General features: G+C 40.4%; 1 protein-coding gene across 1 annotated transcript in view; it reads right to left on the bottom strand.

Moving 5' to 3' along the window:
* CDC42SE2 (CDC42 small effector 2) overlaps positions 1-24,310 on the bottom strand; it is an 84,476-nt gene extending 60,166 nt beyond the window's left edge. Inside the window, exons 1-3 of the mRNA XM_056324269.1 lie at positions 23,950-24,310; positions 23,028-23,085; positions 8,730-8,802 (exon numbers count right to left, since the gene is read on the bottom strand). The gene's annotated coding sequence lies outside the window, so the exon portion shown is untranslated. The remainder of the gene's footprint in view (positions 1-8,729; positions 8,803-23,027; positions 23,086-23,949) is intronic.
* Positions 24,311-24,539: the final 229 nt, after the last annotated feature.

Raw genomic sequence — 24,539 nt, 5'->3', positions numbered from 1 at the left:
CTTGAATTTAACTAGTATGTGTGTACATTTTTATATATGCATCTCTCATGCATTCCAATTGCTTTAGTGAGATGTGCACAAAGCTATCACTCTTGAGACTAAGATCTCAAAACACATGCTGATTTAACTTGCTTTGTAACACACTGATACACTACACAGTTGCAAAATTTAGACAGTGCTGGTAACACCAGTAACAATAGTCAGTGCGTACTGGTCATCAGCCTTCACTCATTAATTCCACATTGATACTTTGATGGAGAAAGAGAAAGTGTTTGGGATTTTTGCAGAAGTTCTGAAAACAATAGTCTAAAATACTTTATTCCACTTCTTAATGGATACCGTACTTTACTGCAATATCTCAAAACTGAAGTACTTTCTAAAATGCACAAATACTAATAGCAGAACAACAAAATAGTGAAAAGCCTTTCAGAAGGTCTTCTGAGAAGTTACTGCTCTTAATTAGAGAAGAAACGCATTTCTTCTTTTTGTAACTGATTGCTACTAAAACTTACTTAACATGTCCTCAGAATATAACCAGTTTCTGCAAAACAAGCTGTTATTTCTGGGTGTATGTGAATGTATCTTCCTTCTAGAGGATTCTCAGCTATCTGAAAAAAGGCAGTGAAACAAACAAAAAACCACTTCCACACTCGAGTTCAAGTTGAACGACCAAATTCATAATAGCTGCAGTGCTTCTCTACTGTAGAAGCTTCCGGTAAGTAAATGCTATGTGACTTTCTTAAATCTATATGGAAACGAAAGTACATCAGTCTCTAGAGGCTGGAATGAGCACATGCTTTTTTCACAGTTTGTTTTGGGACATATAACAAAGTCAGAGTTTTCTGCCAAAAAGCTTTACATCTGTGAATTTGATGCCTATTTACAAGGGGTTACTAGCCATAGCAATGCAATACATTAAAGTTAACCAAGAACATCCAAAAACCTCCACTACTACATTAGTAACATACACCAAATGTCCTTAAATGGCACTAGAGTCAGTTTTTGCAGAGCTAGCAACTTTTTCCAAGTGTTTTAAACAGAAGTAGTTACAGTTTTCTCCCGTGACACCCCATGAAGGATTTAATAATGTAACATTATCCAGCAGCCTTCAGATTCTGGGTTCAGCTAACAGTATCACCACAGCAGTTCAGTTATGACCAAGCAGTTACTTTGAGATGCAGGCAGCTGAAAGGAACAGGAAGACACCGAAAGGTAACAGGGAAAGTTAGTGTTATATTGGGGGAAGGAGAAAGACAGAGAGAAAGCAAGGCAGAGCAGAGGAAAAGAAACTATACTCATGAAACAGGCCTGAAGTTTATAAACTATATAAAAAAACTGGGAGGGAGATTTGTTTGTTTTTAACAAACAAAAAGTTGATGGGGGGGTGGGGGGGAAAGGCCAGCAGTAAAAATACTTGCTATTACATCACAACAGATAACCCACTTGCACAAAGAAGCTTTGCTAAAATACACGTAAATACCCAGAGGCAAAGATAGTGCAGAAGATAATGGAAGAGGTAGATGGGAGTAGAAGAAAGAGGGTACAGAAACAAAGGAAACATTGTATTTATGAGACAGCACTTGTTGACAATAATTTTCTAGGCTGTCTTATCTAAGGGTAAATAATGAAATTTTGACACAGTGTATCATATCTTTCTTCCACAGCAACTCTTGTTAACAATGAGAAGTGTCAGCAATCTTCCACGAGTTTGTTTTTCCTACAATAGACAAATCAAGTAATGATAATATCTGTGTACAAACTAGTCTGGGGATCTGCACTTTAAAGTAAGCTGGGACTACAGAGATACATGTTGCAGTACAGCTTTTCATTTACTTGTTTAAGTCACAGTCCATTGAAAGGCAGAAAACATTTAATACAGCAGCACCCTAGTCTCTTGTGACATCTCAGGTTAGGATCCTTATGTTAAAAGCATCCCAAAACACAGCTGGAAAGTTAGGTAGCTTGATTTTGAGAAATGGCAAGTACCCAACAGTTTCCATTCAAAGTCTGACAGTTTTTTTGAGAAACAGGTGCTACTCAACTACAGATTTGGCTCTCTGTTTTATGAATCGAACAATTCGTCTGGCATCCCAGCCCTCCCTAATTAATTACAATGCTTCTCCATGCCTCCACTCCTTCTTCTGCATAAGGAAATTAACATATTTTCATAGACACATATATCAAATACCTTCTCTTAAAGAAGAATGCATGGGTCATAGTTATTTCACATTTCCACCTCCCCACAACAGCATTTTCCACAACAACACTGGCATTAAATTGAAAAGACTACTCTTAAAAGGGGGGCAAGACTGGCATTACCATCCTCATTTTTAATTCACTCATATTAACTAAAAAGCAAACAAAAACCCCAGTGAAGCCACTGCAACTCCCCCACCGCTACTTTCCTGCCTAAGTCAATTCAAAGGCAGCACTCCTCTTCTGCCAGTCAATGGGATTTAAGGGAGCTTGAGGCCACTCTTCCAGTTCTTCAGAATCCTGCACCAAGGAGTCAACATGCTCACGATGTGCAAATGCCGTTCAGCCTCCAAACACGATTCATACTTAAGGCTGGTTGACCCAACTTGAGTGGCAGAATAACTGCTGAAAAATACTTGAAGTCTAACAAACCAGCCTCAAAAGAACGGTTGGCCAGGCACAGGGCAGCCAGCCAGGAACAGATCTACCATGTAACAGCAATAATGGAAATACTGGTCTGCTTATCCTTCCCCTCAGTCTACTCAGCAACAGGTAACATTCCTGGTAGGAAAAATAACTGGGAATCAATAAAGGCTAGAAGGATTAAAGATTGATATACATTCCAACACAGAGAAAGACTGAAAGACAAGATGTGTTCTGAATTTCCTCATTCAAAAGAGGAAAACTGATTCTTAGAAAAATGCTGCAGTTACTACCTGATGCTTAAGGAGGCTGGAGCAGCAAGAAGTTACTTTGTCCATTATATTTTAAAAAGTAAATGGCATCACAGAATGGCGTCTGCTGAGAAGCCTACTACGATTTGAATGAAGCATACCCAAGGAACTATAACAGTCTCTCTTTGACACAGGGCAGTATCCCTAATGGCTCAACCAAACTGCAGCAATATTGGACACGAGTAAACAAAGCAAACTATGTGTCTGTGAAACTACAGAATGGAGGCAAGGCATCTGTGAAACCTACATGTCCAAACCTGTATTGTTAGTTAGAATGTTAGTAAGATTTTCAGGATAGTACGTTGAATCTATGTGCCAAAGTCCTGAATAAATGCTTACTGGAACACATCCCTCCTTCAAGGGACATATAGCTTGAAGTGCTTTTCCTATTAAGGGAATACCCAGTAAGCTGTATGTAATGTTAAAAAACAAAGTTAGAAAATGATCTATTCTGTGTCCTTCAGCATGTTGTAGCAACCGTTGGTCCAAAAGAAGACACCTGAGTGGAAAAGTATTTTCTGTGGCAAAGACAAATCTGAAAGTTAAACTCGGCCATTAGCAAAAGTCTGTTACTTAGTCTTTCCTTCTCGATACTAGATTATTAATATAGGAGAGGATATTATCCTTTTCCTTCTTTTGAAGAAAATGGGACAGTTGCTGTGGTTAGAAGTTTCACCTGGAATTCAAGAACAAGATGTAGATATGGTAAGGGAAACAGATCTGCTCCACTTGTGTTCACTTTTGCACCCAGCCTGCTGTACAGATCAAATTATTATAGACTTCATATGAGCTCTTCTCTGCCTCTGAGCTACATAACTTACTAGACTTCCAGTACCTGAAGTCACTTTGTGCTGTAGAATAGGGTTCCTTAATTATTTGGTACCTATAGCAACCAAATTTGACTGTGTAACACATGCACATTGGTCTGGTAGCTTTTCTGAATGGATAGGTATTGCACATTGAAGGGTAAATACAAATCTGATGTACAGAAGTCAGACAGTAAGCACTAAATTTGTGACAAGGACTACCAACACTCAGCTGGCGCTCTCCCAGAAAACAGGATCCCAACATTTAAGTAGTCCCTGGTCATTTGTCCTTGGCATCCTCACTGCAAGACAGCACTTAGGACGCAAGTGTTAGGTATAATATGGGGTTTGGGCATTTTCTGGGGAGACATGATTATTCATGTTGGTAGGAGCCAGAATTAGGCTCTTAGGCTTTGTGCCTTAATTACAAAATGGCAGGTTTTTTTTTCCTGCATAAAATCACATACAAAACCAAAAAATATGATTGCAAAATACAGTGCATGTAAGAGGACAGGAAGCATGTACAGGTTTTTCAGGATGCCATATTTCACTGTACATAAGATTAGCCAATTTAAGGAAAAGATTAAAGCATGTAACTACTTCCAGAAAGAAAAAAAATATCTTACAGAACAGAACTACCCAATCTGTTAGAGATACTTTAAATATCATTATAAAGAACATTCTGTAGCTAGTTAGAAGCCTAAATATAAAACCTTAAAAACTGAAAAATCTCTTAGGGTATATATTGAATATTTCAAACTACAGTAACTGAACATCATGAAGGTGTACCTTCTAGCATCAACTCTTTGTGGGCCTTGTGCCTTCCTTCCCTTCCCCATTACACTGCAGGACAGCTTACTCAAAGGAGGACAAACGAGTTTAAGTGTCTAATTTAGACATCAACCAATATTCCTAACATTCTCTTAGCCCACTTTTTGTTTACTGTTCTCTTCACATAGACAGGTGTAATGAAAGTTAGCTTCCATGACAGCAATTCTCTTATTGACGGTCTTCAATTCCTACCTTCCCTCTGGTTTATAGTTTCCATTGGCACAAAGCTTCAGTGACTTTGTTCCTCATCTTCCACCTTACTGTGAAAAGTGACAGCAAAAGTTGTGCTGTGGACTTCTGCATTAATTGTTCAATTGCAACAGCTGTGTTCTACTTCAAAATGCAAACAAAATGCATCGTGGAAAAAAAGCAAAACTGTTTCTGAAGACAGACCTATGTAAGAAGCTGAACCAGTCACACAATCTAGCTGCACATCAGTGATTTGACCCAATTTTAACAATGAAAGAAGTGGAGGACAGTCAGAAACACAGCTGGTGCAAGAGACAACAGTAACGAAGTGTGACTATTTGTACAACTGGCCATCTCAAATGCAGTAACAGAAGAGCACACTTTTGCACCTGTGTTACTTCAGAGTTATTCTACAGGATTAATGCAGTGATCAGAACTCAGGAGCTGCGGGTAGAATTTAAAGCTAAACTGACCAACAAAAGTCCTTCATTAAACAAAATGTTGAAATCCAACATCTTACGTGATTTTTTGTCCTTTGCCCTTGAAATGAACAGCACATCAAATTCCAACTAAATAAGTGAACTAAAACTTCCCTTTTTGCCATTGTTCCAACTTCACAAATCGATTATTAAATTGACACCTATAGTCATACAGATTTGATGAAAGTATGTAAGGAAGTGTTTTGACTTCACCCACCACATAAAACTAAAATCAATTAAAATCTTACTTAGAAAAGATGGTCCATAAACCAAATCTGAAAATCACTTACTACAAAAGCAAGGTAATAGAAAAGACATATTTCAGATTTTGAAGATATGCAGGCTTTTCTGTGGTGGTGTCCGAACATGACCACAACACATTCTGCTAACGTTTTAGGCTGGGACTTCTGGCTGTAAGAGTGTAGTACAAAAGTGTTGCAGAAGTTTTTAGTGCTAGACAGGAAAGGAGTAAGAACTTTCTTGACAAACTGAAGTTATTTACTGGTGTAAAAGCATTTATAAAACATTCACTACCATTTTGAAACCACCTCCATAAGGGAGAAAAGGAAATTTTTCCACCTTTCCCCCTGTCCCCAGCCAAGTATTCTAGAACTTTAGTGAATTAAGTGACAAGTAGCAATACTAGAATAGAAGAGTTAAGGAAAACACACTTTTATCTTTTCTTTCAGATTATCCTGGATTTGCATAAGCAGTTGGAAAGTATAAGTATCAGAGTATCACGAGATCAGATGAGGAATATACTATGATGAAGAGCCACAAGCCTTAATGCCTTCTCCTTCACATGACTGAAAGTATATCCATCCACCATGTAGTCAAAGTCATGCAACAAGGAACATGAAGGAAGATGCAAATCCAGCCACACAACTGCAGAGGGAAAAGAGAGGAAAAAGTTGCAGGGTTCTAACTAAAGAGGCAGCAGGGCATGGCCCCGGTGCACTGCCCTGCATCACTGTCTTACAAACTGTCAGTTTGAACCTCAAAACGCTTAAGATAAATGAAGAAAAATATCAGGACATTAAGAAGGGTTGGTTTTGGCTGGAATAGGACATACTGAAAGATGTCATGGAGATTTTACACTCACCAGTTTCATAGCTGCCAGTGAGGCAAGTCAGGAAGGCTGTACTTCCTGACCTGTGACTGAAGCTTCCTGCAGACACTCCTGGAGCAAGAACTGAAAGGGCAGCCAACAGGCTGGGAACACCCATCACACTTCACTTGTTTCTGGCACAAGAATGAAATACACACATTTTTGCACTGTGGAGTTCTCTGTGCTCCCTGCCTCCCCCTGCTCCAGGGGGGATCCCCACTGACTGACATCAGTGCTCCAGGAGAAGTCCTGAACCTCATCCATTCAGTCTTCCTGCATCAGATCTCATCCATGCCCATGCCCTCCTCCTGCTGCTTGCAGTACAGTCCTTATTCTCCACTGGTAGTATATATTCCTCCTCTTTTCCTATCAGTCTTCTTCAGTCATCACCATCTTTGTACTGCCCTTATCACCCCTACATCTGCTACCCAACTGCCTGCCTTCTCTTCACCCCCTCCCATCCACCTCCACATAGTGGGTTTTTTGGTTGTCAGGCTATATGGGGTTGGCAGTTTTTTTTTTTATTATTTTAAAATTACCTGATTGAGTTAGCATTTCCTCGTCTCTCCCTGCTCCTGAGAGTTTGAAGGGCAGAGATTCCCCATCCCCGCCCCTCATTCTCATTCTGCAATGAAATGCTTTTCCACAGGGTGGGTATATGAAAGTCTGGGGATGCTCCTGAGGCATAGCAGCAAGAAGCAGGCCAGAGGGGGAACCGCAGGGCTTGCAGGGGAGGCTGCAGCTCCTGCTCCCACTTTGGGATGCCACTGACTTCCAGTTTCACATGCTAATAACAAAACCATCTCTTTGTCACATACTTCTCCAGGGTAAATTCCTGTGCAAACTCTTCCTTCCCCAGGCTCTCTGGCAGAAAGATTTTACAAGTAATAGTGAAATTAGAGCTGGGAAAAAAAGCAGGTGCATTCTTAGAAAGGAAGTCCGCAACATGAAAGGTAAGCCCAAACATGTCTGGTATTGTCAGGCAGTCGTATTGAGAACACTTTGGAGTTGTCAAAGGAACATGGGGGAAGGGAGAGAGAAAGGAGGAAACAGAAAACGTAGTTTTAGCTATTTACCAGTATTTAAATGAAATTCAGCATACTTTGAGTGTTTTTAGAATAAAGCATCAAGTCTGACTGCTACTTGAATTACATATTTCATGAATGGTGCTCAGAAGGTAAAATAGAAAGATATTTATTAGGTAGTACCCGAGACATTAAACAGTGTTTTGCAGGCTTTGCTCTCAATGCAGAGAATTGCACAATGTGTTCCACAAGCCACACCTCTTTCCGAGGGAGCAGAATGTGTAAGAGACTTTTATGCACATTTCCTAAAGTACTGTTACCTAACAGAATCCTTCTCCACAGTTCATTTGGATTTTTAGACAGTAAAACAGGGAACAGTAAAAGAACACACTGAAGTAGAATTTACAAGCTTCTAAATTTAAAGCTGCTGTACAGAACTGAGCTCATAAGAAACCAGCAATAATTTCAGTGTTTAGTTGTTCCCTCATTACTCACGTAATCCACAGAAATTAAACCTACATAAACGCGCTGCAATCATATTACTTACTGAAGCTGAATAGGAATAAATCTATCCCAGAATTTTGCTGGAGGCAAATTCAGCTGACTAAAGCCACTGGTCATTCATTTACATTATTTAACACCACACCAAAGCACATAAACTTGATGGGACATAGAAAGTAATAAAGACAAGTTGGATAGGTCCTTCAAAACTCAGCAAACCACAATAAACAATAGCATATGATACTAAATTACAATTGTTTATTTGTTAAAGTCATGAAAGGTATCACACAAAGAACACCAAAGGAGTTTTGACATCTTACTGAAGAACTGAAGTATTGGAGATCGATTTAGAAGCCTTACTTTGCATAAAGGAATAGGAATGCGAAACTGACAAAGTAATTAGCAAATCTACTGAGAATATACTTTGGTAAGAAAATTAGGGAAGGACCTCTAGATAAAAGTATATGTGACCGAACATACCACAAATACCAGAGTCTGTTGGGGCAACAAGACAATTTAATGGTGTCAAAAATAATTTGTTAAATTAATTGAGGGTCACAAAGTACTTGGACCTCCTGTCAAAGTCAGTCTGAATTAGATATGAATATTAATCAATCTGTTTTTATTAGGAGCACAAAAGACATTTGCATAGCATAGTTCTTCTGGACTTCTCACCAGGGGCTCACTTGAAACGCTTCTTAGAATTCATGAGAAAAGCCATGAAACCAGACCCAATCTACTTAAGGTTAAAATCCCTATTGTGCTTTGACGATTTTGGTACCACAATGAATATCCACAGGTCTGTCACCTATGTTTCCCTCAACATTTAAAGTTAAAAGTAAACTTAGAGTATTGCCTACCTGAATTTCAGAACTTCCGTTACTCTGGTCCTTTCTTTAAGCAGCAAGTTATTCACTGAAGAGATCCCCAATTCTAGAGATCAAAGAAGGAGGGAAAAAATGGTATAAGTAACTATATATTACAGCTCCTAATGCAAATATAACACAGAACAAAGTAACTTCATGTTAGCATGAAGAAAACAGCTACCAACAACAGTCAGGAGTTTCTCCAACTCTTCTGCCTTGCAGAGCACCACATATGTCAGAACAGCTCAGCTGCTGTAATTTGTGAATGAATTCAAGAATTAGAGGCTACCTTGTTCACTGCAGCGTTCGAAGAAAACTTCACTGACTTTTGCACTCTCAGGTACTCTTTATTCTTATCCTAAGGTTTACACACTGTTTAAAAAATATACATATAATTTGTGTATATATATATATGACATAGTTAAAGGAAATAAAGGAGCATGGATTCAAAAGTATAACTACTCAGTTGGCTGCTCCCTTTGCTGGGGTCAAGTGTTACTATTAGGAGGGGGTGGTGGAGAGGCCCTAAACCAGATATATATTCCACCATTTTTGTGTGCAAGATTAGTTAGATAATCCTTTCTACTGATCAGTCTTCAGATCACTAGCAATACTAGGTAGTTCAGGAAATAACTAGTTTGTACTAAGTACCCAATAATAATGTGTAACTTGACAGTTAAGTCTCATGACATGTGTGAGGTTTAGCAAACAAGTTTGTTATTGAATTATTGTCCATGACATCTGCTAGCAGGTTCAGCAGTTCTCAGTAAAAGGAAGGGCAGATTACAAGTACTGCAGGCAATAACAGAAAGGAAACACATTCGTAAGAGCTGGCTCTGAGCAAAGAGAAGAATCACTGCTCTAGAATCTGCTGTTGAAGTAACTGCAGATTATTTACTGGTGCTAAACCTGTATTTGAAAAAAAAAAAAAAACCCAAACAAAAACACACACAAAAACCACCAGAACACCCCTGTATTGAGAGAGCATCCACTGTAACGACAAACTGCCATGACAGAATTCATGTATCAGAAATTGGCTTCAAAACAGACGAAATCAGTAAGGAAAGCTGAAAACTCCAAACAATCCAGTTCACACTCCAAATGTTCATATAAAATAAGGTAAAAGTAGTAGTAAATTAAGTTTGATGCCTTTCCTATGTTAGGTAGGGTAATGTTTTGCAGATTTTATTTAAAACAAAACCAAACAACAAACCACCATCCCCCTCTTCTACACTTGAGCTTCCTGGTATTTTGTCTTTCATGCCACATGGCAAGACATTCGCTTGCCAACTTTCACTGGAGGCTTGTTTGTCATACTTTAGCCCTTCCTTGCTCACAAACTAGGGAACTAAGTCTTCTATTCTTTTACTCAGACTGACATAAGCTAGATTTAAAAAGTGTCATTAAGGAATTTTTATCTTTACCCCTGTAGTTTTCAGAAAAAATGTCACAAAATTTATGGACAAAGAACAGAGGTAGATGACAGCAGGTAAAACAGACAACAAATGAAGAAAAATAGTAAATCAAGAGAAGAATGCTGGGGAGGAAAAGAGGGAAGTGGGGGAAACCTGTCTGGGCAGTGTCACAAGTCAAGAGACAGAAAGCTTTGATCACTGTTTTTGTTAGGCTACAAATCTGGGTGGTCAAAAAAGAAACACTTCACAACAGTGGATTACTAAGAGGAACAGTATTAGGAATTGGCTATAACCGCCTTCGTGAAAGTAATGTTTGATGATTGCATAGCCCTGACAGTGACACAAGAAGAGTCTGTGGGAAGACTGAGACCAGTCTCCTCCCTTTGCCTAAGAAGTCAGACAACAGTTTTTTTAGTTTGTTTATCTTTACTTACCTCAGAATAATGAAGGGGAGACAAAAATGAACTTGAATTGACAGAAAAATAAGCTTGACATACTATATAAAAGGTGTAGAGTTACTGGATGAAGGGCTAGCAAGCTACAGCTCCCAAAGATGGGACACCTAGTCAGGGCAAAGCAGGAGGCTATCAACGTAGTGGCAGGGGCACACAGGGAAAACACTTCAATATAATGCTTGGGCTCCACATAAACTATATTCAGAATAATATGTAATATTATTATCACAGAATGAGCAGAGTTCTGGTTATCTTTCTTTCACCTGGTGAAATAACCGTAACACAATAAACTGGTCCTCAGGCAAAACAGCTGAGCAAACAGCTGGTAACACACGACACTGCATTAGCTGCCTAAAGTTCAACCAGAAAGCAAGCAAAATCCTTAAAGCCAGCAAGTCGAGCATGCACTTTTAGAGTAGATGTCAACCTTGTAACTGAATTGTCACTGCAACTTGGCTGCCTTCTAGTTAAAGACTCTGTGGACAATATCTGACATATAGATAAGAGAACCAACTAATTTAACTGTAGTTAAACATGGACCTAATCACTTGAATGCAATGCAACTAAAATCAAAGTGGAGAAAGATTCATATTAGTAAATTCTACTGAGAGAAAACTGAGACAATTCTACACTATAAGATGTTAGCATAGAGTACACATTAATAGCACACATAACACCCTAGCAGTATGTAGAGACCAATTCTGTATAAGCCATTTCAGTATGTAACAATATTTATACAAATGAGGTAAATATAAGACTATCTATACTTAAAACTTCCAAGCCAAGAGTCTTCTTCCACTCCTCTCCTTAAAAAAAAAAAAAAAAAAAAAGACTAAGTAGAAAAAAAATATTTCTACTTTCTTAAATTGTAGTATTAAAAATCTAGGGCCATACTGTAAGAGAAGCAAGACAGCACAATGAAATCCATCCTTATAAAATAACATTTTTAGAAGTCAGTCACAAATGAGATCTGGAACAGTAGTTTTAAAGTCAGCGTGTCACAGCTAGAGTTCCAGATGAATGAAGCCTATAGACTAAACCCACATCCTAATGGACAATGTAGTTCACAAAACCACTTCTATAAATGGTAGCCTTCTGGCTTGAAAGGCTATTAAATGAACTAGTATAGAGTAAGAGCCAGCAGAGTGGAAAGAACAGTTGTTTGCAGGTACTGCCAAGGCACATTACTAATCAAGGTGTAAACACTTTCTATGAAGTCTGGGCAGCTTATTGCAGACTTGCACTACATCCCTCATTCATTCAGAATGTCAGTTATAAATAGCAAGTGTTAGCATTTGCATGAGAATCTGAAGCTTTATGATTGTCTGAAGCCTTGTTTTCAGAGTGAATAATTCAGTATACCTCCTGTATTTCTACGTAATAATCAAATTACTGATTTAACCAGTTACAAGAAATCGCTAATGTTGCAACATTAGTAGGGAATTTCATCATTATCTTGGCATTATCTGCTCAAATTATTTCTTATTTTACTTAGTCCATCACAGCTTAAAAGTCATATTTGCCTTTTTGAGAAGATCGGTATAAAACCTGTGAATGAAAATAAAGATGTCAAAGCATAAATCAATATGATAAGTGACATACAGATCACCTTAGAAGGCTGAAACATATCTGTTAGTACAATGCTTCCACTGAAGAGCTACACATTCTTTCAAAGAACATAAACGCCAATGAAGTCTATTCTGATAAGGCAGCTACAGAAGTGTCATAAGCATTAACAGATTTAAGAAAATTAATGCTGTTACTAAGTGTATCAAATTCAGAGAAAAAAAATCATTAGTGCAGCCTCATAACGTTTTCTAAATTTTCTAATTACACGAACAGGTTGAAATTTGATAAAAAACTTAAAGACACTACGTAAGTGTAAGATTTAAGAATGCATTTGTCTCTTAAGAATAAAGTGTTTTCTAAGCTAAAGAGGCCATGAGTTTGCAATAGATGAAGAGTTAAATAGCCTACAAACATTCAGTCCTTTCCATTGAAAACAAAACCACAGACACTGAACTTCAGCAGTTTCACCAGTTTATCCATAAGAAAATGATAATCTAAACTCTATATTGGGTTTCATTATCTTGAACACCCGACTTCTTTATCCTTTTTCAAATTATTAAAAACAGAAATGTAAAACATACCAAGGATACTTTGCCCCTGCTAAACAATTTTCTTATCTGTATAGGCATATATAGTATATACACACAGATTTACCACCATTGTTCCATTCCTGTCAATGGCAAAGTCATATAAATACAGAAAACTAGCCAGCAGAGAATATTTTATAATTTCATTATGAAGCTTATAACTGGTACACTAATTATTTTAATAGAGCCATAATAAATGTAAATAGTTAATAGCTGTCAATGAGTTCAGAGCTGTGCATATCTGGAAACAAAAGAGCTGGAAGGTATATAACATGAAATGTAAATTGAGGCACAAAGAATCATGAAAGCTCATTTTAGTTTCTACCATTCCTATCAGAGGAACGTAAGTCTCAAAATTAGAGTCCTTTAGATGACAACGTGGAGATGGGGTTTACACTTACATCCATCTGAAGCAGGAAGATACCTCAATTAACCAGCTTTGCCTAGAAGAGAACTTGATACAATAGCCTATGTGAATGTCTCCCTGAATACCTTTTCCCCACCTCAAACACCATTTTTGAGAGATACTTAGAAGATAGCAACATTAAGAAATTTAGATATTTTTGAAATGTATAAATGTATAAAATGTTTACATTTTATGTTTACATTTATCTCCAGTGGCCTCCAGAAATCTCTGCATGAAAAAAAGGCAAATAATCCTCTTGGAAGCTACTGAGTCAGACACATAGAAGGCTGACCTCCAGGTCATGTTTATCTGTGCTAGCATCAAGCTTTCTTATTCTTCTCTGTTCTAATGAGATTCTTTGGCTCGTCAGTGACACAGGTGTGTCTATTTGGATGATGGATGGACTACGCTGTATGAACACACTAAGGAGAAGACCGAAAGATACCTGGGTCAGAAGCTGGGAGCACAAAAATTCAGCTATGTAAGATGTGAAATCTTGTATTTCAGCCCAATTAGACACGCTGGATTCGTAGCATGGAGACACTCAATATGTATTACAATGTTTGAGAGGCTAAGCCTTTCATAAAGGGAAAGAAAAAGTATCTGCATTAATACCTCTTTTTCAGATTATTTTACTGCCATATAACCTAAATCTAACAGTGATAACTCTTTCACTGCATGCAAAGGCTTACCTTTTTTCATAAGGACATAGCTGAAAGAGGGCATTGCCATCAGGGGGTTTAGTGGGAGGAAGGTGCAATTAATAGTACATTCTTCAGAAGCAGGTACTGTGTTTTCATACTTGCCAACACAGACTTTGAGAACCTGACATGAATAGCTTAACTGTTTTATCAGCTAAAGGATGTAATTTACTTAAATTTTTGCTTCATGAATAATACTATGAATAATCCCTTGCCTGTCTGCTTTAAAATCACACAGGTGACAATCAACCTGTGTGCTACTGCAAATCCTACACCTAACAGGAGTAGACAGATCAAGGTTATCAACAGAACAAAAAAACATTGTTTGAAGTCCTACTGACCCTGAAGTTTTGTCTTTTAAAGAACTAGAAAGAGAGATATCTTGTCAGCAGACACTAAACATCATCAACAAGCAAAGAAAGGACCCAGGAAGTCTCTAGCTATACAAACAGCTCCACAGTCTACACAGCGGAGTTCAGCTTTCACAAAATCAGCCTTGAAATACTGCAACTTGTTTTCCCAAGGCAAAGACTTTCAAAGTCATCACTTCCCACACTCACTCTCTTGAAAGGAGGCCTGGCATTCTGAAGAAAAATACCATAGTAATAAGCATTATTACTATGACAGACTGCACATAACAAGTGAATAGCACTGTAAAAATCAAAACACACTCAGTGATGTAAATGCACACACAGGTAACTCAAACCAACAGCTAAGTTCAGGACAGTCTGACTGAGTATTCATGTCATGCCAGGCTAATTACTCCACTCTGCTGGTGGCACACTCAGCTCTCATGACCCTCCCCTCATGCATTTGACATCTGACACAGAGAGAGCATTTCAGCTCCACATTCCTCTTGGCAGCTTTGCTATAGGATTCACCTATGCAATGAAAGAATGAAGAAACCCATTCTGTCAGGCCATCTAACACTGCAGTCATTATAACCTGGCATTTTGAACCAGTATCAGTTCCTCTGTAATTCTCAGTAGCAGTGGGACAGTATTTTTAAACCAGTAAGTAACTGCAACTCATTAAAATTTGAGACAATCAATACAGTAACAGAGAAAATAAATAATCCTTCATCCAAGTCTCCCATTTTTTTCAGTTTATTTAGACTACAGGAGTAAAGACCCAAGAAATGCCAGATGTAATTCCTCCTGTCCCCCACACAAAGCAATTCATAGGAACTTTAAGGTCTGATGTCAGCACTGACCAAACAAGGGTAAATTACTAAGAAACAGTTTCAGCACCTTAGAAAAGAACACAGCTCCTGTGTTTGTTTTTTTTTTTTTTGTATTATTACTATTTAAACTATCATTGACTACACTTCAGAACTAATTCTGTGTCCAAGGTAACAACTGCATGTGCAAAAGCATCCAGACAGGCTTACTCAAAATCAAGATCCTTAAACATTTACAGTAACTCGGCAGAAATCACCAGGACCTGAGCTACCAGTAGTAAGTGTCCTTGGTGTGTTGCTCTAGTTCTAAAACACTGACTTTTAAGCCTATCCATAAGTTGTTAAAGAGGCAACAAAGAAATTTTGAAGTTTTTTTGCTAGATTACAAGATTCTTATATGCCATTTCCTGAACAGAAAGAAGACTCTGTGATTACCCGTGTATCTCATTATTTTAGTGGATTTGTTTCAGAATCACAAAAAAAAAAAAAATCAGAAATCAGACTACAAGCAGTATTAGCTGCATTGTATTACTTTGGTTTTAATTAAGTGAAGAAAATATCTACATCAAAGACCAAGCAATGCTAGTGGCACTCAGCATATGCATTAACAGATTCTGTTAATGCAGATTCTGACTTTAACCTTCTTCCCACACATACACATTACCATGGTGATTTGCAAGATTTGCTGCCTGGGATTTTGGAACAGTACAGTATTTGAAATGCTCTCAGCATCTTTGAATAAACGCTAACACAAATAAAGTTACAGAGACAATAAGCCACAGATAGTCTGGTCAGACTGCCTTTACAGAAGAACACTGACAAAAACATCTTAACATGACCTCAATCAGTACAAACAACGCAACAAAGCTTTCACATTATGCTTTCTGTCCCTGGAAGGAAGGGAGCCGAGTTTAAAGATTCTAGAAAAGAAACAGCATATATTCAGTATAAAAAGCATAACCTAGACTTGCCCATTATCTCTGTCAACATCTGACTAGCTATCTATGGAAGTGTCACTTTCAGACTAACGTGTTTCTTTTAAAGGAATTTTTAATTTATATACTATCTCACTGAAATGCACACTTGTTTGGACTACAACAGGTTCATGCCTGTTGTGAGTTTCCCACAAGTGGAATCACTCTTGATGCATTTTCCTTTTATTTATTACAATTTCCAACAGAAATATAAATAAGAAATATTTATTTCTTATTTATATTTCTGTTGAAATGAGGAACTTAATTATATGTCTGAAGAAATGAGGATCATGTTACTGGGAACACGTACATACCCTGACATCATAGGGGGCATAGGACTGGGAGCAAAGGCAACAATTCTTGGTTGTTTGTGCCCCAACCAAACAACAGATTAAACAATTCCACCACAACCTCTGGTATCTGTGTTTTCTTGTATATACAGCAATAATGTTTCATACTTTAGTTTGTAAGCACCTTGGGATACAACTATATTGCAATTCTAATGAAGAAACAGCAGGGACAAGACAAGACCATAACTGCTACCTGCAGGTAATGACTATACCCTTGCAAATGCATTCTTGCAGAGATGCAGTTGACTTTCTTCACCAACACAACTGTAACATATTTAGGATCTCAATGAAAGGTTCACTTAAATTCATCATAGTCAGGGTTCAACTTGAAACACAACTGAAAGGCATGCCTCACCACTCCCACCGAGTTCCCCACTCCTACTGACTTTGCAGGAAAGGCCGGTGCTAAGTGGAAGCACCACTTGGTGAAGAAGAGATGCTGATGGAAGGATTTACAGACTACTCTTTAGAGCCCTCACAGGAAGCTTGGCAATGGTGGACCCTGTGGGACAGTCCATGGAGGAAAAAGAATGAGTTATAATCAATCACTTTTCATGACAGAGTAGCTGTACTGACACAGTGCCCCTTCAAACTCACCTCAACACAGTCTTAAGTCCAATTAACACTTTTCAAGAGCATCATGACAGCTCAGCAGAAACCAAGTTAAAATTGCATCAAGTAACAGAGCTGGACATACCTAGATTTACCTTTCAGAATAAGTCACTATTTCAACACTGAAATAAAACGGACTTGAAATGCAACAAGCCCTGGCTGTAACAATGATGTGATCAGTGGCAGGCTCCCCGTGTGAGATCTCAGGTAAGATGAATTTTTGATTGGACAACAACAAAAAAAGAAAACAAAGGAATGCCACAGAGCTACTGCCTTAGTCTTCCATTAGCTCCACAAATTATTCCCCCTATATGCTTGAGGACAATAAAAATTCCAAACAAATACACAAAAAAACCCCACTGATGAGCAAGGAGTGCATGAAATACTGAAACTAAAGCAGTTATTTGAAGATCATTCCTGGCTCCCCCCTCCCTCCCCTTAAAAATTAAAGGTTACTTAAAACTGGTATTTCTAAACCTTTACTTCAGTCTACTGTAGATTGACTTCTTGGATATGTCACCACTAAATAAAACAGGTAAACTGTTTCTGAAATACACATACTTTTGGCTACAAAAACACTTCCTATCATATCTCACAATTTCTTTATACAGTTCAGGTGAACAGGACTACTGCTAACTTCAAACTGCTTTCTTACATCAGTTTTAGTTTATTTTTATTATCTTAACGCAGAAAAAACCTTATAAAATTCAGCTTATTAGAAAAGAACTTCAGTATGGAAAATCAAGGCAAAATACCATTCACTTGAAGGGCTAAGAAGAAATAGGTAGCTGAGTTCAGATGAAAAATTGTTCTCAGGAAGCTTTAAAGGAGCAGGTGGAATTCCTTTAGCAAATGGTGTTTGATGACAATAGCTGCATCTTATGGGGCCGACTAAAAGATGTTATCAATCAGCACAAGAGTTATTGAACATGACCCATAAGATAAAAGCAACCAATAGGTGTAACAGTTTTCTCCATGTGATATTTCAGCACTTATTAGTATGACTGTTCTGACAAAGCAGCCAACTGCAATTTATGAAAGTCCTATTTCTGCCCAAGTCTCCACATTCCATGGGTGAGTACAAGATCCTCCTTCCAATACAAAAGATCCTCTTCCAAAAAGGAAGTGAAGGAAAAGTATATGAAGCTCATACAAAGATAAGGCTTTACTTTATGACAGAAAAGGCACTAAGTTTAACACAGAAATCACCAACTTCATTCAGAAACCAGACACGCTTATTTTTTCTATGAGAACAATTGGGATTTTGACTGGGAAGGCTTTGGTGACAACACACTTTCTATTCTATGGAAAGAAAGTTTTCCTAAGAATACATTTCTAGACTTTGTGTAATAAGTGATAAAGTTCAAGCCATGTATAGTTAGAAAAAAAGCATGTTGAGTTATACAGTAAGTTGTAAAGAAGCAAAAGACACCAAAATACCCAGCAAACAATGATGCAGTCTCTAATCAGCTACTTGATTCATGCATCATTTTGCCCTTGTACTGTGTTTTATATACTGATAAAACAAACAGCTATCTGTTTTAGCCTCAACGGTTAAGGATACTTACAACATTTTATCTCTACTTGCCTAAAGTGCAACTGTAAGTACTGTAAGTGTTTTGCTGTGAAAAATTATTGGATCAGAGTGGTCATCACCATGTGTAATCTTCTCACAGCATCAGAGGCCCCTTATTGTTTAGATGGAGGTTTCTCTTTTACTATAAAGATGAACTGCAATTTCTCCTCCAGCACCTCTCCTCCAACATACAGGCGATGGTTTATACAGTGCAAACAAACCTCGTGATGGGTCATGACATTTCTGCTACAATTTACATATTGTGGGGAGAGAATTCAAATTCTGTGCAGTGAAGGACTAAGCTGACATTTTTCCAATAACCACAGGATCAGATCAAGTGCCCAGGTAACTGCAACCCAATAGACCTTTGACATTACTAGATATTGGCCTATATCACGATCCATACTTTGTATAACAAGTTATCCTTTGAACACAACCCACAGAGATCATTTCACTTGTATGTTGAATATACTGTAACTTTGAAGCAAGTTGAAAAAAGTTCCTAGCTCTTGAGGCAGTGCAACTGTCCGCAGCTTGCTTTCTCCCCTGGACCACTCTGCAGCACTACTGCACATGCAAAGAGAAGGTACCAGTTCTCCCTGACACCTTACGACAAATATCACCAATCTGATTGGACAGAAACCTAACTAAACTAGAGAAGGAAGTTAATACAGACAGTTATGTTTCTAGGAGGAAGCCTGCAAAACCTGCTGAAGATCGCATTGATACTTTAAATCTTCCTCCCCACACCTCCCTTCTAAACCCTTCTGTTAATGTGAGACTGACAAAGATGGAAGAGCACGCTGAAGTAGTGCACTCCCTTAACTGTGCCTTCATTACAGGCAAAAGAGTTCCTCTTCCTCTTGGAGCTGACGAGAAGCGATCAAGGGAAACCTTGGTTCCCCTTGGGGCAATAATTACCCTTGGACTAGTAATTTCATCTCACATTCACCTCTAACCACACACAAAACACTGAACTGAAGAGACCAAAGCACTTTTCAGGCAGAGTTACCCAGCTATGTAACAGGTACTGGAGAACAGACCCTCTTGGAAGACACTCACCAGCCTAAACTTCCTACATTCTGTTTGTTAATAAAGGTCAGCTTTCTCACTACTAAACTTCCTCTTCAGTCTGCTCTTTATATGAAGCCCCTGCTTCAACATGCTCTCTTACCCACTTTCATTTGTTCAAGGTTGCTTGTTCCTTGGATTTGTCATTATTTCTTGCCATCATCATTAGTCATGCAACAAAACAGGAGACACTAATCATGCAAGACAGACTTGCTTCATCAAAATATCTTGAAACCTTTAAGTGATTGTGAATGCTCAAAAGCCTCTCTTCAGATTTACTGTTTTTTTTTTTAAAAAAAAGGAATCTATCCATCTCAGGGCTAACACCCTTCAGAGATACATTCCTCCTCCCCCTCCCTCCTTCATTTCCCTCCCAGGATCGACTATAGGAAAGAATGCCAGGTCCCTGCATTTCTAATGCATCTCCAACTCTATCTAGTCTACTCAAAAATGTATTCTTGGGGGGGGGGGGGGGGGGGAAGAAAAAAAAACATTTAGTTTTGCAGTCATCATCATGTAACTAACGCAACAGTAATAAAGTGAGACAGCTATAATATTAACCTCCTTCACATTAACCCTGCTAAGTATACTTTACTGAGAAAATTGCGTTAGAATACAGGCCTACATGTACCAGCTACACTTGTGGAGTAAACAGCAGCCAATTCCCTACAGTCCTTCAGCATATATAAGGAAGCATTTATCTGACAAAATATTGTATCAAAATAGCGACTAACACTTTCACAACACCCTCAGTTCTTTTAAAACTCAGTTATTTTGCTTTACAGGCCAATATTACGATTAGGAGATACAAGACGACTAATATTAAACACATGGTAGTTACTAGCAAACACATTTTAATGAATACAACACAGCAAGGTACAAACCTTTACAAAGGGCCACACTAGTCTTCACCCTTGCTTTCTATCTGAGCACACACAGAGGTGTACAGTGAGACAGACACCCAGAGAAAAGGTGGTAAACAAAGATAACAGGGTCTTTCAGAAGTATGTTTATGTGAAGCAACAGTCTTTAACCATATCTAGCTAGAACCATATCTAGTAAAAACATGTGTTGAGCAATGAATATCATGGGAAATTGCTGCTCAGGTCCTGGAGTCAGGTTGTCAAGTATAATCAAGAGCTGCAACTAAGTTGCTGAAAGCTAATTTGAATAGTCAAAGTATCATCAAAAGTAACTGCAAAGTCAGTGGTATTTTAGTTCTACACAAATACTCAGTTAACGCTGACCAGAACACAGTGGGTTTCTGAACGTAATGCTAACACACAGCATGAGAGTGTTTGCAAAACAGACTGGCAAGAAATTCACTTTAGCAATACAGCATGCTAAGCTTACATATAATTTGCTACTCCACAATGAGCCAAGTCTACCAAAAAAGAAATAATAAGAAAAACCCAAACCCCAAACTACCTGCAAAAGAAGTATTTTACTGGGATTTTTTTGTTTTTTTTTTTTAAACACTGAGTAATTTAATTCCACATTACGCTTCATGCCTAAAGGTTGGTCTAAAATCACGTTAAGTAAAGCAAATGTCTCAACACTTCAATACTACTCTTAACAGTTTAAAAAAAATTCTTGAACTCCAAGAAACTGTCACCTCAGTCACATACTACAGAACGAAATATGTTTTCCTTGTAATTATGCATCAATAGTGTAAAGAAAATGTATTTTTCTAATTGTGTATTGTAATTCTAGCAATAAATCTTAACTGAAAAGACAAAAAAATAAACCCCTTCGCATCCCACCTATAAGGGTTAAAACGTCTCACAAATATCTAAAGGATTTGTGCAAGTTTGCTCTAAAAAGCTTGCTCAAATTACCTGGGTGTTAAATGAACTCCTCCCAAGTGGACAATAAGTTATAGCAGTATATGCTGATTAACACTATTCTACCACCGCAAACCATTAATCTTAGCAATGTAAAAGGTTGTGATTATGCTTCTTGTTGGGGAAAAAATATGAAATGAGACATTTAACACTCCTTGTTTACTGTAATGCCTCTATAGGATGTGATCTGATTTCTCAACACTACTCCAGGGTTAATGTTTTATCACTGCAATGAAAGCTCTGATATCTAGGTAAAAGTCATCACATACTTCAAAAGCCATTTGGAACACACCCCCCATTTCTCTTCTCCCCTTCCCATTTCTAAATCAACTCAACTCATTTTTTGGACAACAGAAACTATGATGGGATGTTCAAAACATTTCTGTCTTTTCCCTATCACAACAAGTCACCACGTCCACAAGGCTTCCCACGGACCACCACACTGCAAGCCACCACAGAACTTCTGACATGCTCATAAGGTCAGAACTACTAGCAAGCTTCAAAACGATTTCTTTTTTATGGCACCGTAAGTAAACTGTCAATTTTTGGACAACCTATACCTAACAAATATAGTTCCAGAGTTCATCACTCCGCTGGTGTACAAACGTAATATAATGTCTTATAGACTGTATGTACACTGACATTTCTGATCTACGCAACTTTGGTCTAGATATACAGAAACTTCACCAGGAAGTTTCTTAAACATAGAATAACTGATCTGCTGTGGAAATGATAACAGCCTTTCCTCAAAGCAGAAAGAGCATATAAAGTATTACCCATTAGAAAAACTACTTCAGATTCCAGCTTCTCACCCAAGCTAATGGGAGACATTAAATTTAAAAGACGAGTGATGCAACTATTGACACACAATTAAGTTTAGGTACATAATAAAATTTATACAGTGAATTACCTCATTAGCTTATTTGAGCTGCTACTTAGTTCATTAGTAGGTATAATCATTTGCTTTATCACTTTCTACAATTTAATCTACAACAGTCCCTTTCGCCCTTCAACAAAAGTTACAGTAGAAATCTAGTATTTTATTACATCTTTCAAAACTGCATCTCTATTTCAACAAGGTATAAAAGAACTCTCAGAGGTGCATCTGTACCTTCACTGAGCTATTACTATCAGATTACCTAAGCAAATTAATTGACTAAACATTCCTCATGAGTGAGGAAAAGAGCACCATCTAATCTCAATTACTTCAGTTAAATATAAAGAAACATACTAATATTATACTTACAGGTGTTTCTTATACATTGATTTAAGCTTAAAAAGGTGACTCTCTGCCCTTGAGGATTAAGGCTGATCACCAGAAAAAAATACCTTAAAAAAGAGCTTAAGGCAACCCCTCCCCTCAGGCTCTATGGATTTTCTTTACTTTTCTATTTTTTAACCAGTTATCACAGTCCAGGAGGGCCATATTTGCAATGGGCGAGGGAGAAGTTTGCTTAGTGTTTCATTCAAATTATTCCTGAAGTTTCTGCCTCACAAACATGAATTACTCCATTCATCCATCCAAGATCAAAACCAAAACCACAAGACTTACAGTTTAATGCACATCCAACTTCACAGTTAAAAGTCGCCGGCCTTGATGTTCTCTTGGCCTGTGAAAGCAAGATTTAAGGTTTCGGTAAGCGCACAAGGTTACACACACACTTGAGTAACTGCCTGAAAACCCAACGCTTAACCCACAAGACAAGCGCCATATTCCAAAAAAGCGCGTTAAACCCCACACCGCTCTGGCTGCGCCACGAAGCCCGGGCGGCGATGCCCGGCGCCCCCTTCCCCAGCGGGCCGGGGGGCCGCCCTCCCGCCGCTGCAGGGACGCGGGGGTGGCGGCGGACGGCGGACGGGGAGGCGCCGCGGCATCCCCGGCACGGGCGGGCCCGGCCCCGCTGCTCCCGCCGCCCGCCCACCTGCTCACGGCAGCACCTGCCCCGCCGCCGCAGGCTTCGCCCGCCAGGGGAAAAAAGCGAGACCCCACCGCCCTCAAACCTGCCCGCCCCACACCCACACCCCCCATCTTTTTTTTGCCGCCCACCAGGAAAATGTGTCGCTCGCCCCGTTTTGCCCAGCCCCAGGCGGGATTGCCGCTCAGCATCGCTCGCCGCGCCCGCGGCTGGCCAGCCCCGCTGCCCGCTCCCGCGGCGGCGGCTCCGCGGCCGGAGGCTCCCCCGCCACACCGCCCCGCGGCCCGGCCCGCACCGCCCCCGGGCACCTCGCTCGGGCCTCGCTCGCCGCTGCCCGGCCGCAGGGAGGGCGGTGCGGGGGACACCGGCGCTCTCGGGCGGCGGCGGAGGGGCAGCACCCCCGCCTCCGCCGGGGCAGCCCGAGCGCCGGCGCCCCCCCCGGGGAAGGGAGTGGCCGCGGCGAAGCCCGGCCCGCCGGCAGGTACCTGCTCCGCGGGCGCGCCGGGGGAGAGGGGCGGTGGGAGCCAGGGCCCCCGCGCCCCTGCCCCCGCCACTCACCGCTGCCCACGGCGGCGCCCGCTCCTTTGTCTGCCCGCCGCGCCGCGGCACCTCCGTCCCCCGCCACCGGGCGCCCCGCGCCCCCTCCCCGCCGCGCCGGGGGCGGAGAAGGCAGGCGAGATCCGCGGAGGAGGCCGCTACCGCCCGGCGGTCACATGCGGCGGGCGCGGCGCGGCGCAGGCCCCCTCCCGCGGTCCCGGCCGGCTGGCGGCAGCCCGGCCGGCGGGGTCCGAGGCGAGGTCGGGGGTGAAGATGGCGACCTCGGCGGCGCGGGCTGGGAATCCCCGGGCCGGCCCGCTCGGCTCCGCGCTGCCGGCTGGGCTGGGCGCGCCGGGGAGGGGAGGGGATAAAGGAGGCCGGGCGGTGGCGGGGACGGCTGCCGCTGCCCGTCAGCCCTATCGATGTGCCGCCCGCTCCTCCTCCGCCGCCGCGCTTTGAACCGCCGTCAGGGGCCGGCCCCGCAGCGCCCCCTGCCCGCCGCGCCCCGACCCCCCGGCCCGCACCGCGCCGCGCCCCCCGCGGGGACCGGGCCCCGGGCTGGCAGCGCCCCACGGCGCCGGCGGCGCCTCGCCCCTCCGATGGCTTTGCTG

The sequence above is a fragment of the Falco biarmicus genome, chromosome Z (assembly GCF_023638135.1).
Source record: "Falco biarmicus isolate bFalBia1 chromosome Z, bFalBia1.pri, whole genome shotgun sequence".
Classification (NCBI taxonomy): Eukaryota; Metazoa; Chordata; class Aves; order Falconiformes; family Falconidae; genus Falco; species Falco biarmicus.
This window is presented reverse-complemented; position numbering and strand designations above follow the sequence as displayed.